The sequence below is a fragment of the Piliocolobus tephrosceles genome, chromosome 7, assembly GCF_002776525.5.
Source record: "Piliocolobus tephrosceles isolate RC106 chromosome 7, ASM277652v3, whole genome shotgun sequence".
NCBI classification, from domain to species: Eukaryota; Metazoa; Chordata; class Mammalia; order Primates; family Cercopithecidae; genus Piliocolobus; species Piliocolobus tephrosceles.
In genome coordinates this window covers 57,027,576-57,037,898 of record NC_045440.1, presented here as the reverse complement: position 1 = coordinate 57,037,898, position 10,323 = coordinate 57,027,576, and the positions used below count along the sequence as shown (strand labels likewise).

The 10,323-nt window shown below is 38.1% G+C and overlaps 1 protein-coding gene across 4 annotated transcripts in view; it reads left to right on the top strand.

Annotated features, from left to right (window-relative positions):
- Positions 1–10,323, top strand: part of PLAG1 (PLAG1 zinc finger) — a 50,850-nt gene that overhangs the window by 25,256 nt on the left and 15,271 nt on the right. For 2 of the 4 annotated variants that reach the window (XM_023190177.3, XM_023190179.2), the window contains exon 2: positions 7,043–7,147. The exons of the other annotated variants lie outside the window; for them this stretch is intronic. The gene's annotated coding sequence lies outside the window, so the exon portion shown is untranslated. The remainder of the gene's footprint in view (positions 1–7,042; positions 7,148–10,323) is intronic. 4 annotated transcript variants of the gene reach the window in all.

The following is a 10,323-nucleotide window of genomic DNA, read 5'->3' as shown; positions in this document are numbered from 1 at the left end:
CCATCGCTACCAAAAATACAAAAAATTAGCTGGGCGTGGTAACATGCACCTGTGGTCCTACCTACTCAGGAGGCTGAGGTAGGAGGATCACTTGAGCCCAGGGGGTGGAGGTTGCAGTGAGCCAAGATTGCACCACTGCACTCCAGCCTGGATGACAGAGTGAGATCCCATCTCAAAAATAAAAATAAAAATAAATAAAATAACCTAATTAGAAACTGAAAGGAGAATGGCCACTTAATTGTTTCGGAGAGCAACAAAGGCACATAAAGATTGGTTGCTTTCTGAAGAATCTAAAAATGGCATTGGGTATAGGAGTTGGGGAAGCAAGTTGTATAGGCATCTACACTTAAGATAATTTGTAAATTATACAAATAATTTTTAAAGTTTAAGCCCCTGGTGACATGACACATACATGGCTCCTTCACCCTTCTTGTCTCCTGCAGAGCTCCAGTCTGCCTCTCTTGCTCTTAGCCCCAAAAACAGTGAATCTCCTGAAGTTACCTAGACCCACAGTACAGTTTGTGACTCCCTCTACCTGGAATACCTGCCCATGCCTGGCTGATACTTGTTCTTTTGTTATCTTGGCTTCTGTATTACTTCATCTCTTTTATTGAGTTAATCAAAGGCAGGCCTATCAATTAGCATGGCACTTATTTCTTTTAAAGCAACTGCTAATGAACATTTTTTTAAAAGTCTATGCAGAGGCTGAATTGAAACACTTCAGTGGGTACTTCCTTTGGTATTTGATAAGTGGAATGTATCCCAGAACTATTTATCATCCATGGGTCTCAGTTCCAGTTAGATGTATTCTTGGAGCCTTTAAATCATGTAGTGTGATACGCCAGCCCATAACGCAACAGGTGAACTGAACTGGCTTCCTCCAAGTTTGACAGCTGAGAATGTGGCTCTAAAACCTGCCTAGATATATATCCTTTTCTAGTAAGAACTGAATGCAACTCACATTTAAGCCAATATTCCTTTCCTCTTTTTTTCCTCCCTCTGAATGTGAAGGAGAGATTTTAGTCATTTTGAGTCATTGCCCTTAAAGGATTTTAGTTTATCAGTTTGCAGAAAGTTTTATTTTCATAACTTCTGTAAATTTATATGATAATGAGTTTCTCATCCTCATTTTGTTTTTTATAATATGAAAACTCTGCCATTTTGTTGTTTTTTAACAGTTTGGGGGGGTATAATTGATATTGTACAGAATGCCCATATGTAAAGTGTGCTTGCAGTTTTCACATATATATGCATACATCCCTGAAACCATCACCATTATCAACATGGTGAGCATATCCATCATTCCTAAAAGTTTGCTCATGCCCTTTTGTGATGGATCCCTCCCTGTCCTACCTCCTGTCCCCAGACAACCACTGATCTGCTTCCTGTCCCTATGGATAAGCTTGCATTTCCTAGACATCTGTATAGATGGAATCGTGCAGTATGTACTCTTTGTTTTGCCCAACTTCTTTCATTCAGCCTACTTATTTTGAGGTTCATCCATGTTACTGTATGTATCAATAGCTTATTCCTTTTTGCTGCTGATTAGTAGCCCATTATAGGAATATACTACAACTTGGTTTTTTGTTTTGTTTTGTTTTGGGTTTTTTTTTGTTTTTGTTTGTTTGTTTTTTGAGACAGAATCTCACTCTGTCACCCAGACTGGAGTACAATGGCATGATCTCGGCTCACTGCAACCTCCGACTCCTGGGTTCAAGCCTCCCGGGTCCAAGCAATTCTCGTGCCTTAGCCTCCTGAGTAGCTGGGATTACAGGTACATGCCACTATACCCAGCTAATTTTTGTATTTTCAGTAGAGATGGGGTTTCACCATGTTGCCCAGGCTGGTCTCGAACTCCTGACCTCAAGTGATCCACTCACCTTGGCCTCCCAGAGTGCTGGGATTACAGACGTGAGCTACCGTGCCCGGCTAAAACTTGATTTTATCCATTCACACAAGGATAGACCTTAGGGTTGCATCTAGTTTTGACTATTATAAACAAAGCTACTATGAATATTCATGAAGAAGGCTTTGTGAAGGCTTATGTTTTCAGATCTCTTGGTAAATAGCTAGATATGAAATGACTGTGTCATATGGTAGACACATGTTCAACTTTTAAATAAATTGCCAAACTATTTTTTAAAACAATTGTACCATTTTTACCTTCCTGTCCATGGTAGATAGGAATTCTGTTTGTTTCACGTTCTCAGCAGCACTTGATACTGTCCAGTGTTTTTAATTTTGGTCATTCTAATGGGTAGATAGCATTATCTCACTGTGGTATTAATTTGCATTTCCCTAATGATCTATGATCTCTTCTTGTGCTCCTTTACCATTCATATATTTTCATTGGTGAAATATCTGATCAGATCTTTTGCTCATTTGTTAATTGAGTTTTTTTATTGTTGAGTTTTGGAAGTTCTTTATATATTCTGGATACAAGTAATTTATGAAGTAAATGCTTTGCAGAGATGTTGTTCTAATCTTCTAGTGGCTTGTCCTTTTTATTCTCTTAACATTGTCTTTTGAGGGGAAGTTTTAAATTTTGATGAAATCTGATTTATCAGTGTGTTTATTTTATGGGTTGTGCTTTTGGTGTTGTGACCAAGGACTTTTTGACTAAATGAATGCCACAGAAATTTTTCTGTTTTCTTCCAGAAGTTTTATAGTTTTAGGCTTTACATTTAGGTTCATGATCCATTTAGAGTTAATTTTTCTATACGGTGTGAGATGTGATTCCAAGTTCATTTTCTTGATGTGTAGATATCAAACTTTTCCAGCAGCATTTGTTTAAAATATTTTTTTTTGGTGAAATAATTTTTGCTGATTATAAAGACATGTAAAGATTGTAAAGACATTGTAAAGATTATAAAGACATTTGTATAATGTAGAAAAGTGTAAAGCTTATGTCTTCCTAATCTTCTGTTTGTAATTTACCTAGGTACATTTAACAGTATTGGGAGAGGGAGAGCTAGTTTTAAGTGCATAGTTTTAAAAAATTGGTATCATAGTGTATATACTTACTGTGTGTCCTGCTTTTTACAATTTTAACATTATAACTTTCCCCACGTAACTTAGTATTCTTTAACTGCTCTTTCCCATGGGATTTAATATTCTGTAACTGCATGGTTTTTAATGGCTGCGTAGCTGTTCTATCACATGCATATCACACTTCACCCCTTTTATTTGACATTATCAATTTTTAATCTTAAAATACACTTTGAGCATCTTTAAACTTAAAATATTTTTATTTTTGCTTAAATTTTTGTAAATGAATTATCAGGTCAACATATATTAACTTTTAAATGGCTTTGATTACATAGTTGCACAATATATTCCAGAAAGGTTTCAACAATTTACACTCCCATCAGCAATAACTAAGCAATTTAATCCTTTATTGCAAGTTTTGTTTGTTTGTTTTTGTGAAAACCTCAAGGATACCCTGGACACTCCTCTGCTTCTCTCAAAGGCAAATATTTTTTGCTAGCCAAGTGCCATTCTCCTTTCTCATTCTTCCCAGACATAGGACCCTTCTACTCAGCACTGGCCAAGGTGAGCAAACTCCATGCATTTCTTGCCTTTGCTACCAAAAAAATTAGCAGGATGAACATACCTCCCTCCTAAGTCTAGTTTGATAAAGAAGCCCCTTTTCTTATCCAGGGCAAAATCTTCTACCTTTTCTCTAGATCCCATTCTACCCTGATTCTTCCAAGAATGCCCTACTTTCTTCCCTGTGTCTTTACCCCTAGCATGGAAGCATTCTCTTATCTCTCCCTCTGGGATCTTGAGTTCCCCCTTAGCTACCCCCTATTTTGTTTTTCTCTTTAGATGCAAAACTCCTAGAAAGAAAACATCCTCTTGTTGGATATCATTTCCTTGTCACCCAATGAGCTATCCTTACTTACACATTCTCATTCTCCCTCCCCCTATTCTCTCACTCCTTCCCACCCCACTTCTCTTGCTGTAGTTTGGCATCCTCATGCCTAAGTGGTGAACCTATGGGCCGATTCTGTAGCTCTTAGCATTTTTATCTTTTTGTGGTTTCTGCCACACTTTCCTTCCTTCTCCTTAAAGTTCTGTCTCTGCTCTTTCTCCCCTTAAATTACCTGATTTTGCCTTATAGAGGTGATCTTTAGGCTCCATCAGCAGTTAACCAGTAATTTGGCTTGGGTCTGTCTCTGTAAGAGTTGGCTGTACAACTATCATTGTCTTTCTTCCTCATATCTCTTTTTGTTAATACTATTGGGCACATAAGTAGACTTTCTTCTAGTAAATCTTATTTTTGCTGGTTTTCATGTCTGCTTTGGATAACTCCAACACATATCTTCTGTGTCTCATTCAAACAAGCACTTCCTTTCCTCCTTCTCCCGTCCTACCTCCCCAAAGCATTTGCTGTTCTCAGTGCTTTCGATCCATTTGCTGTTTTACAGTTGCCAAGCATCTCATAATGAGTACATGGGCACTTTTCTCACCTGAATCTGTACAGCATGTATAAACTATGCTGCATGGTAGCCAGAAGATCATCTTAGAATCTAATAATCTATGGTTCTAATCTCTGACTTCTTTTTTGCAGTCATGCCCACCCCTACAGCCACACACACACTTTTTTCCTTTGTCTTTCTTAACTGTACATTTTTTAAGGCAAAAATCACCAAATATCCATAGTACTGTTTTCCTTTTCTGATCTTCTGTGGTACTTTTTTATACCATATAATATTGTTTTTAAATGTTGATTTGTCACTCTGATACCACCTTATGGCAGATTTTATTTAACATTTATATATCTTAACTTGACAAAAGGTATATATTCTTTTTTTACATACATACTTTGAGTTCTGGGATACATGTGCAGAACGTGCAGGTTTGTTACAATAGGTATACACATGCCATGGTTGTTTGCTGCACCTATCAACCCGTCATCTACATTAGGTATTTCTCCTAATGCTGTCCCTCCACTAGCCCCTCACCCCCCGCCCCTACAGGCCCTGGTGTGTGATGTTCCCCTCCCTGTGTCTATGTGTTCTCATTGTTCAACTCCCACTTATGAGTGAGAACATGTGGTATTTTGTTTTCTGTTCTTGTGGTAGTTTGCTGAGAATGATGTTTTCCAGCTTCATCCATGTCTTTGCAAAGGACATGAACTCATCCATTTTTATGGCAGCATAGTATTCCATGGTATATATGTGCCACATTTTCTTTATCCAGTCTATCACTGATGGGCATTTGGGTTGGTTCCAAGTCTTTGCTATTGTGAACAATACCTCAATAAACATAACGTGTGCATGTGCCTTTATAGTAGCATGATTTATAATCCTTTGGGTATGTATACCCAGTAATGGGATTGCTGGGTCAAATGGTATTTCTGGTTCTAGATCCTTGAGAAATCGCCACACTGTCTTCCACAATGGTTGAACTAACATACACTCCCACCAACAGTGTAAAAGCATTCCTATTTCACCACCTCCTCTCCAGCATCTGCTGTTTTCCTGATTTTTTGATGATTGCCGTTCTAACTGGTGTGAGATGGTATCTCATTGTGGTTTTGATTTGCATTTCTCTAATGACCAGTGATGATGAGCTTTTTGTCATATGTTTGTTGGCCACATAAATGTCTTCTTCTGAGAAGTGACTGTTCATATCCATCGCCCACTTTTTGATTGGGTTTTTTTTTTCTTGTAAATTTGTTTAAGTTCCTTGTAGTTCTGAATATTAGCCCTTTGTCAGATGGATAGATTGCAAAAACTTTCTCCTGTTCTATAGGTTACCTGTTCAGTCTTTGACAACCTGACAAAAACAAGCAATGGGGAAAGGATTCCCTATTTAATAAATGGTGTTGGGAAAACTGGCTAGCCATATGCAGAAAACTGAAACTGGACCCTTCCTTACACCTTATGCAAAAATTAACTCAAGACGGATTTAAGACTTAAACGTAAGACCTAAAACCATAAAAACCCTAGAAGAAAACCTAGGCAATACCGTTCAGGACACAGGCATGGGCAAAGACCATGACTAAAACACCAAAAGCAATGGCAACAAAAGCCATAATTGACAGATGGGATCTAATTAAACTAAAGAGCTTCTGCACGACAAAAGGTATATATTCTCCAGCCACAACTAACTTGTCTGCTCCTACAGAACAGGAATCATGTCTGTCTGTACCCATAGTAATTCAGATTGGTACCATACATAATAGGTGTTGGTAATGTTTACTCCATCAGTGTCAGATATTCGTCTTAGTAGAGTGGTAACCATGTATAATTGAGCCTTGACCCCCTGGTGTAGGGAAATGAAGCAGGTGATTTTCTGCATAGAACTTGTGGCTTCCTTTTCTCTCCTAGTTAATATCCCTAGAGATTGGTCTTCATAACCTGCACCAACAGACGGATGCTGAAGATAACCCAAAACATTGAATACTCCAGAATACATTTTGCATTTTCTTTGTATGTCATTGAGGATGGACATGACCTGGGAATTTAATTGAAAACAAGCAATAATCACATCATAAAGACTAATTCAAGAGCTCAGAAATTGTCCCTGGCTCCTTATTCTGCCTCTGCCTGAGGGCGCTCAGTGGCTTGCACCCTTCTCTGTGGACAGATGGCCTGGTCTCAGACTGAGGAAAGCACTCATAGGGCAAGATTTCTCCCATAGCGATTGTTAAGGACAAGATAGACACCACAAAAGGTTTTTCTGAAAACTGTGTTGCAGAGAAGATAATGGGTGTGTTTAGAACATAAATAAAGAAAATAAGCAGCAGTTTTGAGAAATGACAGTAAACTTGAAATAATTTATCAAAATAAAAATGTGAGTAATCTAGATAACTGTGATTCAGGGGAAAATATATAAATCTAGGGATATTAATTTGTGTACTTTTCATTTTTCCATGTACTATATGTTTTTAACAGGATTTAAGATACATTTTTCAATAAAGTGCAAAGAATGTGAATAAATGATAATGAATTAAAAGCAGTTTAGTACATATGCCATTAACCAGATTGGCCTGACTTTTGGAATTTAAAACTAACTCTTCTTTTCTTTTTAGGTTGCCTCTTGGTGCTGCCTTGGCCGTATTTGGCACCCAGAATGCTTCATTCTATGACGGTCTATTAATAAGGTTGCCTTGCTAGAGTTTGGAGCAGGGCCTCAGGTAGGTGGCTTTTATCATTATATGGCATGACTTTCAAAGTGATTAATTATTCCACTTCCTAAATACTATAAGATATAATATTAAAAGCTTTGAAAAGCATGCCACATAATAAGCATGCCACTTACGATCTTAGGGTCTATCAGTATGTACTGTGATCGGGACTTCAGTAATAATTATGGTTGAATGGGAGGCTTGAAATACTAGCAAGGAATAATCTTCCTCACTCTTTCCACAAAACACATAGCTGCTGTAAAAACTTAATTTGTTCCTGTTCCCCAGATAGCCCACAGATGTACTTTTAAGCTCTTCTTTCTCTAAATCTTGCTCAGTGATACACTATCCCATGTTGCCCTTATATCTTTTTTTTTTTTTTTTTCTTTTTTCTTTTTGTCCTGGGAAGGATCCTGTTACCTATGGGCAGGTGGAGAGGGGGATTAGACTTGCTCTCAGGGATGGGGCAGATGCTAGAATAAGGAACCCAATGCAACAAGAGCAATTTGCCAGCATTGTTGGGAAGAGGACACACACAAGCATCTAGATTTCCTAACCTGTGGGCGCAGCTCAGTGTCACAGAATCAAGGTGTAGCAATATTTGGAAATCCAGGCATACATGGATATGGTACCAGGTAAGTCTGTCAGTACGACCTTCAAGATAGGGTAGAGGGTGAGAGGCCAGGACCCCCAGCCTTAGGATGGGGAGACTGGAAAAAAAGCCAATGGTGACTGTGCCAGGTACCAGGGGATGGGCTCCTAAACTCTTCACTGATGGCAGATGGGGGAAAGGAGGCCTTGGACAGGGTTTCACAAGATACATGAACAGAGCTTGACAATCAAATTAAAGGTACACGAATTAATCTGTCTAAAATTTTCTATAAGAACAACATTCTATGGGTTTAAGCATCAACGCCATTAGCATTAAAATTTTAGCTATCTGTATACTATAAATATTTTAGCTATCTGTATACTATAAAAATCTTTCATGTTAGGGATTATGGATTTTTTTGCTTTTTCTTCTTTACTATAGTTTTTAAACTTGTTTTTAATGAAGTTGTTTTTTAGTAGCTAGAAAAAGGAAAAATGATTAGTTTTACTTAGCCAAACCACATTTATGCAGGTTTTCTCCTTTTTTATTCTCCTGTATCTGTAATCAGTTGAAAATTTTCTCTGATATTTTAAATATGATCCTTACATTTTATTTTCACATGAAGGATGTCCTTTTTTAAAGATTTTAAATTTTACTTTGTTCCTTTTTCCTTCCCATAGAACTTCACTCGCTATTTCTAAATGATAAATCATGACCAATACAGGTTCCATGTGCTTAAGGAGCTATGGAACAGGACATTTAAAGCAGAAGTGTTCTAAATGTCCAGGCTGGCTGAGTGCTACCCAGGTTTGTATCCATGCTTGGCGGGCTCTGGGTAGCACGAGCCTGAAACCCCCTGGCTTTTGAGGTCTGCCAAAGCAGGTGACACCTCTCCTGGGGACACAGAAGCAGTACAGACTCCCAGGTGGCGGTGGTGCTTTCCCTAAGTTCCTAACTCTCTGCCAAAACAAACTAACCATGTATTTCTCTGGGGCTTGTCTTCTGAGCTTGCTTTATAACCAATTTGAAATTTCAGGAGACCTGAAACATATTTACCTGCTAGGTTTGATTCCTGAAATTCCCTTAAAGGGACCACAGTTCTATTCAGCAAATGTCTGCTACATGCTAGGGTGCTGACCAGGTGCTAGGGATATGAAGATGAGTAATAGCATCCCTGCTGATGAATTTACTGTCACTGGGGGAAAGACATATCAGGTCATTTCAAGAAGAGCTTTCCAGTCCATATTAAGGGTAAAAGGTTCAGAGAGGTAAGGTTTTCAAGGTCATTCTTGATCAAATAGAATTAGTCAAGGAATATAGATAACAAATCTCTTCTAATTGTTCCAGCCAAGCGAGTACATGGCGTCCTCTAGAGGGAGGCAGAGGAGAGAGCAGCTACCCTTGACATGACGGTTTTGCCTAGAACTGATCCTGTTTAACCTTAACTATGTGGGAATAAATGGAAATGGTTGTTTCTAGAAGTGATTTTATCCTGGACATCCACATGGGCATAACTTAGGGAGGATAGATGGATGGTATGTGCAGACCTGAACCAGGCCACAAATTCTGTTTTCATTACATTTTTTAGTGCTACTCAAGCATTAGCACATATACAACATTTATGCCATAGCACAGCCCGTCTTTAAAGTATGCTTTACTTTGAGATGGCTTAAAACTAATTCTCTGCTTGAGCTTTTATAGCTAAGTAAAACTTAAATTTATAGCTAAGTAAAACTTTCTTTCCTTAGCACTTTTATAAAGTGTCTGATGTCTGCCTTTTTGTTTGAATTTGTAGACAGATTCAGTATGAGTGCTTGACAGTTCAGACATGAAATTTGGATTATTCTGTATTTGCGATTTTAATAGCATTAGGCAATTAACTATACATGAATGGAGGCATGTTCTCCAGACATTTAGGGTCCTTCATTGTGAACATTTTTATAGTTGGTGTCAAACCTTTTTGTTGTACCCCCAGAAACTTAAGCAGTTACTGGTAATAAGATCAATAACTTGCCACAATTTCAGATACATGCAGTTTTCAGATTGAACTGACCTGTGGGCTACCTACTTTGTAATCAGACCCAGATCACCAATATTTTGGGACTGTTTTATAGAAAAAAAAAAAAAAAGGCACAAGAAATTATCTGAAAATAGAGTACTGATTAAGTAATCTTACTTTGCATTCAGATATAATTGCCCTTCTTTGCTCTCTGAAGCATCGCTTCCCTTTTGCACAATTTCTTTTTCATTTCCTCTTTGAAAATACTAATGGCCCTGTGTGAAGAAAATGAAAATATCTAAGTGTTGTACCACCCATTGTATTTTTAAGTCTTTTTATTTTGATAAAAATACACAATCGTAGGGAACCCCCCACCCACACCCCCCACCCCACATAGCAGTTAAAATGAAGTGGATCATTTAGATCCATTTAGTTATGGATCATTAGAAGGGAGCTTTCGGTTGGGTGTGGTGGCTCATGCCTGTAATCCCAGCACTTTGGGAGGCCAAGGCGGGTAGATCACTTGAGGCCAGCAGTTCGAGACCAGTCTAACATAGCAAAACCCCCATCTCTATTAAAGATACAAAAAATTAG